Below are 7,180 nucleotides of genomic sequence, written 5' to 3'. Positions count from 1 at the left end.
ACCTAGAACTGCCAGTTAAGTGTTTTCAGGGCATCCTAATGTGTAGTGTTGGCTCCTAGGGAGACAGGCCAGAAATCAAAGGGCTTTCAAATGTAGCTAACGTTTGCACAGGTGGCCAGGGCGGGGTGAGTGTCTCAGCAAAGTCACCAATTAGATGCCCAGATTCTTCCATTGGTCTGATTCCAGCTTCAGTACCTCAAGTTACTTTCCACTCCAAACCATCAACACTAGAGTACCAACCACTGATTCCCAGTCATGCTCACTCCATGCCATCAACACTAGAGTACCAACCACTGATTCCCAGTCATTCTCACTCCACATCATCAACACTAGAGTACCAACACCTGATTCCCAGTCATACTCACTCCATGCCATCAACACTAGAGCACCAACCACTGATTCCCAGTCATGCTCACTCCATGCCATCAACACTAGAGCACCAACCACTGATTCCCAGTCATGCTCACTCCATTCCATCAACGCTAGAGTACCAACCACTGATTCCCAGTCATGCTCACTCCACATCATCAACACTAGAGCACCAACCACTGATTCCCAGTCATGCTCACTCCACGCCATCTACACTAGAGTACCAACCACTGATTCCCAGTCATGCTCACTCCACATCATCAACACTAGAGCACCAACCACTGATTCCCAATCATACTCACTCCACATCATCAACACTAGAGCACCAACCACTGATTCCCAGTCATGCTCACTCCACATCATCAACACTAGAGCACCAACCACTGATTCCCAGTCATGCTCACTCCACATCATCAACACTAGAGCACCAACCACTGATTCCCAGTCATACTCACTCCATGCCATCAACACTAGAGTACCAACCACTGATTCCCAGTCATACTCACTCCACATCATCAACACTAGAGCACCAACCACTGATTCCCAATCATACTCACTCTACATCATCAACACTAGAGCACCAACCACTGATTCCCAGTCATGCTCACTCCACATCATCAACACTAGAGCACCAACCACTGATTCCCAGTCATGCTCACTCCACATCATCAACACTAGAGCACCAACCACTGATTCCCAGTCATGCTCACTCCATGCCATCTACACTAGAGTACCAACCACTGATTCCCAGTCATACTCTGGAGAATCAAGGAGGGAAAAAGGAGGGGACTTCCAGCTCTTCCTTCAAGATCCAGGTCACTTTGCAGAAGATGTTTCACTACTTGTTTTTTCAAAGGGAAGCTGAGAAATAAAGGTGATTTTTAAAGTAGCTGAATATATAGGTTGTCCCAAAAAAATGTATACACACACTTAGAATAATTTAAAAGGCAGAATTTATTAAAATACATTTCATTTTCAAAACTGAGCTATCAGCTGTTAAAGTATGTATACATTTTGGGGGGTACCCTATATATTCCTGCCTCTATTGATATACTCTTTCTGTTACTAATGAAAAAGGAGAGAATGGATTTTCAATAAGCAATTAGCAATCCTATAGCATTTCCCACATAAAGATGTTTTAGATGCTCATGGATAAAAATTACTTGAAAATGTTGGGAAGCAAGATTTTAATTAATTTATTTGAAAATTTATTTTTAAACTTACTCATATTAGTATTTTCAATACTTCTTGAATGTTAAATTTGAGACTTTAATGATACATTATGTATCATTCTATATACGCCATTAAGAAATGTTTGTTTCCATTCAAATTAGAATAATGGCCTTGAATAATGAGCATGATGTGTTGGAAACAATCTTCTGTAAAAAGATTTTATGTAATCAATAGTACTCTCAGGAAAATCACCGCATTCATGCCCCTTAAAAGAAAATGTTAAATTTAGCCTTTAATATTTTGTTTAATTCTGTTGCCAAGGAAATAATATGAAAAGAATGTATTTTCTTCTAAAATCACTATAATTATTTAAATTGCCATAATGGTATTTATTTTTCTATTTTTATGTGCCATACCTAAGGCTGGGGAACTGGGCGGAAGAACCATCACTGAATCGGGCGCGTCTGGCCGGGGGGGGGGTCAGGGGCGCGGGCCGGGCGGGCCCCTGCGGTCCTTTCAGCAGGGAGCGTCCCTCGGGGCTTCTGTCCTGATTCCACGGCTTTCTCCCTGTGAATACTCGCCCTCCCCTAACGCGGGCGCTCTCGGGCTGCTGACCCTCCCCCCCAGCCCTCCCCCCCCAGCCCTGGCTCCCGCCCCAGCCCACCCCCTGCCCACCCCGCTTCGCCCCTCCCCCCACCCCCCCTCCCCCTCCCCGACCCTCCCCCCTCCCCCTCCCCGCCCCCGTCCCCGCCCCGCCCGCAGCAGCCGGTCTGCTGGGCCCCGGGCCCCGGGCGCTGGATGTAAGGAGCCTGGGAACGGCGAGGCCGAGGGAAGCGCAGGTCCCGCGGGGTCTGTCCTCCGCCCGCGTCCCCGCCCCTCACTTCCCCGCTGCAGTGCGTGGCGGGCTGGGCGGTGGCAGCAGCTGCGCCGTCCGCACCCTGGACCCGCAGCAGGACAGGCCGCGGGGACGCCCTGGGCCCTCTCCCGGGGCGCCGGCCCCCGTCACTCCCGGGCGGCGAGGTCCTGGCGGGGCCCGGGCGGCCCGGCCGAGCTCGGGGGCCCGCGGAAGCCTGAGGCGCTGCGGCCCGAGCTGTGCGTTCGGCTTGTTACTTGGAGGGTCGCGGGGGAAACGAGAGCGCGCGTGGGTGAGGCCCGCGCCCCTCCGGGAGAGCCCCCTCCGGTGTCTGCGGGCGAGAGGGTCCCTCGCGGGACGGAGCTCGGGCCTCGGGGCCCCTGCGCCTGCGGAGCCATCCCGGGTGCCGCGCCACCCTGCCTGAGAACCGTCCCTGCAGACCCGGCCCCGCCTCCTCCGGCTGCTGGCTTTCCCGGACCTGCCCCCGCGCCCCGCAGCCCCCGCGCCCCGCAGCCCCCGCGCCCCGCAGCCCCCGCGCCCCGCAGCCCCCGCGCCCCGCAGCCCCCGCGCCCCGCCTGCTGCCCGGCCTTCGCGGGGTCGAGAGCGTCCCGGGTCCTGGCCCCGCAGACCCCACAGACCCCGCGGGCGGGAGCAGGCGGCGGGTGGTAATGAGCGGCCTGTCCAGAAGGGAAAGCAAATGCATGAGACGGAAGAGAGGAGACCGGAGGCCCCCGGCCCAGGAGGGCGCGCGTCACGGCCGTGGGAGCCCAGGAGGGCGCGCGTCACGGCCGTGGGAGCCCGGGAGGGTGCGCGTCACGGCCGTGGGAGCCCAGCGGACTCCGCGCAGAGCGCCCGCGGTTCCTGGGGTGGACTAAGGACAAGCGCGGCCGGGCTTAAGGACTCGCGTGTCCCCAGGGCGCCCGGCCAGGCCTTCAGGTGGCCCGCAGCCTGGCCCCTGGACGCGAGTCTGGGGCTTCGTTCTGAGTTTTGTTTTGGTGCTTTGTTCCGTTTGCCGCGTTTCTGAGTCGCTTTGGCTCATCCACGGGCTGGGAGGAGAGTCCGCTGGCGCTCGGGTGACTTAAGTGTGCCCTCCAGAGGAAGGCGGCCGTGCGTCCCGCGCCTGCCCTGGGAGCCGCGCTTGTGACCCCAGGGCGGCGGGTGGAAGCGCCGGGCACCCTCCCGGGCACCCTCCCGGGCACCCCTGCAGGGCTTTCGGGGCTGCCTCTCGGGGAAAAGAGGTGTCCGCAGCAGCACCCCAGGCAGTTCAGATAATGCCGCTTCCTGCTCAGGTCGCTACAGCGATATCCCGTCTGTGGTTTTAAATGGAATTACTGCTTCTACATAAACATACGGAAAAGCTTCAGCCCAGAGAAACAAAAAGAACTATTGCTCTGAGAATTTCATGCCGATGAAAATTTTGAACTAAGCCGTAGCTTATCTTGAGGACGTAAAAAGATCATCTTGGTGATGTAAAATTCATTCATGTATGCTCTTTAGTCATGGTTATATATATACTCATGATTCAATTATTGGATATTTGAGGAAATGTATTATTTATGTTTATTACATACAGAAATTAGGTTGAAGACCGTAGAATGCTTCTTATTAAGTATCCTGTCTTCAACAGAGCGCAGTGCAAGGCGCCCGTGAAGCTGCTCCTCCGAGCATCTCCGTGCAGGACGCAGCCTTCAGTGCTCTCGCCCGGCGGACCATGGCAGCAGCGGTCCGGACCTTGACTGGACACTAAGCCACTGATGGAACTTTTAAAGTTCTGATCTGATTAAACCTCCACCTGGGGGAGTTGCCCACGGGGAAGTGTTTGCTGAGCTTCCCAGGTGATTATAACACGCAGGCAGAGTGGAGAACCTCTGTATACAGGACATTCTAGGTGTGTCTTAGCCAGTCCCTGCTCTGTCTCAGGATGTCCCCCACAGGCAGATTCACCTGCCACTTCATCACCAGGGACCCTGGAAATGAGTGCTGGGGAAACTGCATGAGCTTTTCGTTAGCAGGCTCTTCAAGCCCATCTCCTTTCTGGAGATTTGCAGGTGGCTCCAACTTTCAGTGCCTTTAACTCCTCTGAAATCGTAAAGAAATTAATTTTCAACAAGTATTCAGGAAGTTTTCATGGACACACACTGTGTAACAGGCACTGATTATTCCTCCCACCCTCCTCTTGCTCATCCCTTAAATACATCTCGCATGTCCAACAAGACGTAAGCACTCTGCAGGCCTGGCCAGCATCCCCCACCCGTCGGCAGCATGGTGCAGCAGAGCGGTGGGGACTTCTCCGTGGAACTGCGGGGAGTGAGCTGTCAGACATGCGTGGGGAGGTGTCCCAGCTTCGCTCTGGTGGAGTTTCATAGCCATGGTTACGCTGGCTATGAAATATAAGTGGTAAATGACTCCATTGTGATGCTGCGAGGGTTAAAGGGACTATCAGATGTGAAGTACCCGCCGTAGATCTGAGCACAAGAGCACGCGTTTGTCCACCCATCATCCATTCGCAGAACTTTTCCCGACCGTCACTCTTTCAGACGCTAAGAGCACTGGCGTGAAGCAGAACACCCATCTCTGTCCTGGTGGTGCTTAAATGCTCACAAGGGACCCAGACAATAATGAAATAAACAACATGTATTTTGTGAAGAAAGTAAAGCAGTGTAAGGAAGTGACAGTGACAGAGGGGTCATATTAGGTTGGTAACTCAAGGGCCTTTGGAAAACAGGACATTTCAGCAAATGAAATGAAGCAAAGGAGAGTTTGATGACGCACCTTGGAGAAAACTCCTTGTTCAGGGACGGAGGAGGGGACGGCATGAATCCCTGCCCCTGAATGAGATCCATGTTTCAAGGGTCCCCAGGGGCCCACCTGGACTCAGCTGCCTTGAGGGAAGACCGAGGGCGGAAGTGAGAGCAAGGTAACCAGGGGTGGGGGGTGTGAAACTGTGATAATTAGGGTGACAGGGAATCATGGTCCCCAGAGTTGTCCACATCCTGATCCCCAGGATCTGTGAGTATTTTGTTACATGGGATGGGGAATTAGTATTTCAAATGGAATTAAGTTGCTAACCAGATGACCTTAAGGTAGGAGTGTCCTGGTTTTCTGAGTGAGCCCTGAGACGACAGGGTCTTTAAGCTGGAAGAGGAAGGCAGGACGGTCAGTGTCACAGATGCGGCAGGAAACAGCCTGGCCACCACTGCTGGCCTGGAGATGCCGGAGCCCGTGGGCGCGGGTGCGGGGCCTCGGGGGGCTGGGGACAGGTTCTCCCTGGAGCCCCCACCAGGAGCGCGGCCCTGCTGACAGCTGACTCCAGCCCAGGACAGCCACCCCAGACTTAGGAATTCTAAAACTGGCATAAGAAATACTGTCTTAGGCTACTCAGTTTGTGGTAATTTGTTACGGCAACTACAGAAAACTAACACAAAGCTGTAAGGCGGCCTTGGCGAGCCAGAGGAGAGAGGGGCCTCATCTCACCAACGCTTCAGGGAGGCGCCGGGCGCTCTGCGGGACAGCGCGGGGCCTGAGCAGCCGCAGAGCGCAGATCTGCGGCGTGGGGCTTCCCCGCGTCAGGTGACACGGGATAGGGTTGACCTCGGATTGGGTAGGTTGAGGTGAGAAGACGTCAGATTCAGGGTATTTTGATGACAGAAGAGGCATTATTTGCTGGCGGATTTGGTGCAAGTTAGGATAGCAGCGAGGAGACTAAATATCTGCCATCGGTGGCTGTGGCAGCAAGTGAACTGTGGGGTGCTTCCTGAGATGGCTCTGGATCGGGACCTTCCCTGTTCCGTGTGCGACACCTGACACCGCCCCAACATAGCACTCAGTCACACTTAGTGCAAACAGGACCTGGCGAAGCTGAGGGTGAGAATGGCAGTGTCGGTGGTAACTATGCAAGATGATGATGATGATGGTGATGAAGAGAGAAAAGCAGAACCCCGAGGGCCTCTGTTGATTGTTACAAATAATGTCTAATTTTACAAAATGTTTAATTTCCTCCTAAAATTGTTAGAACTCTACTGAGTCAGTTACAGTGAGACAAAAACAGGATGTATCAGCAAACATTAATTTCTGTGGTCTTCCTTACACATCTGCTACGCCGCCACATCACGTAGTGAAACCCCAGCGAGGCCTGTGCCTGTCAGCATTCGGTTGTGGAAGGGTTTTCCACGGGCGCAGAACATTGTTTTGTTAACTGTGGGGTCCCTGCCACCAAGAAGAGCAAATTGCATGTAGGGATCTCGGCAAAGACCTGATGATAAAATGAACAAGTGGAGATATCCTGTCTGATCTCTGCTTCCAGCAGAATTGCCTAAATAACGCAGGTCCTAAAGCACCTCAATTCACCAGAATGCCCAATACATTACGTTTGGTGGCCATTCTGCATGGGTAACCCCAGAAATGTTTATGAGGACAACATATCTCAACTTCAAGGCCCGAAGCTCAGACTTTATTAAAAAGGAAATTACTTTTGTGTGGGATGATGCATTTATGTTAAGCATGCCACACAAAAGTAATAAAATACCTCTTAGATTTAATTTTGTGCTTATTAATTCACTACTAATTTATCTCTAATCTCATATAAAGAAATGTATTGCTAAACAAGTACTTAATTGCTTTCACTTTGAGAATTATGGAGAAAATGCTCAGATATTTAGGTGTGCAGGACACAGCTAACATCCCTTAGAAACTCTTTGGGTGAATAAAGCTCATGTCGTTCATGTTCCCGGTTCCCACATTCATTACCTGAGGACAAGTCCCATCCAAAACCACCAAGTAGTTAGA

This window comes from Miniopterus schreibersii (genome assembly GCF_964146895.1).
Source record: "Miniopterus schreibersii genome assembly, chromosome: 4".
NCBI lineage: Eukaryota > Metazoa > Chordata > Mammalia > Chiroptera > Miniopteridae > Miniopterus > Miniopterus schreibersii.
This window is presented reverse-complemented; position numbering follows the sequence as displayed.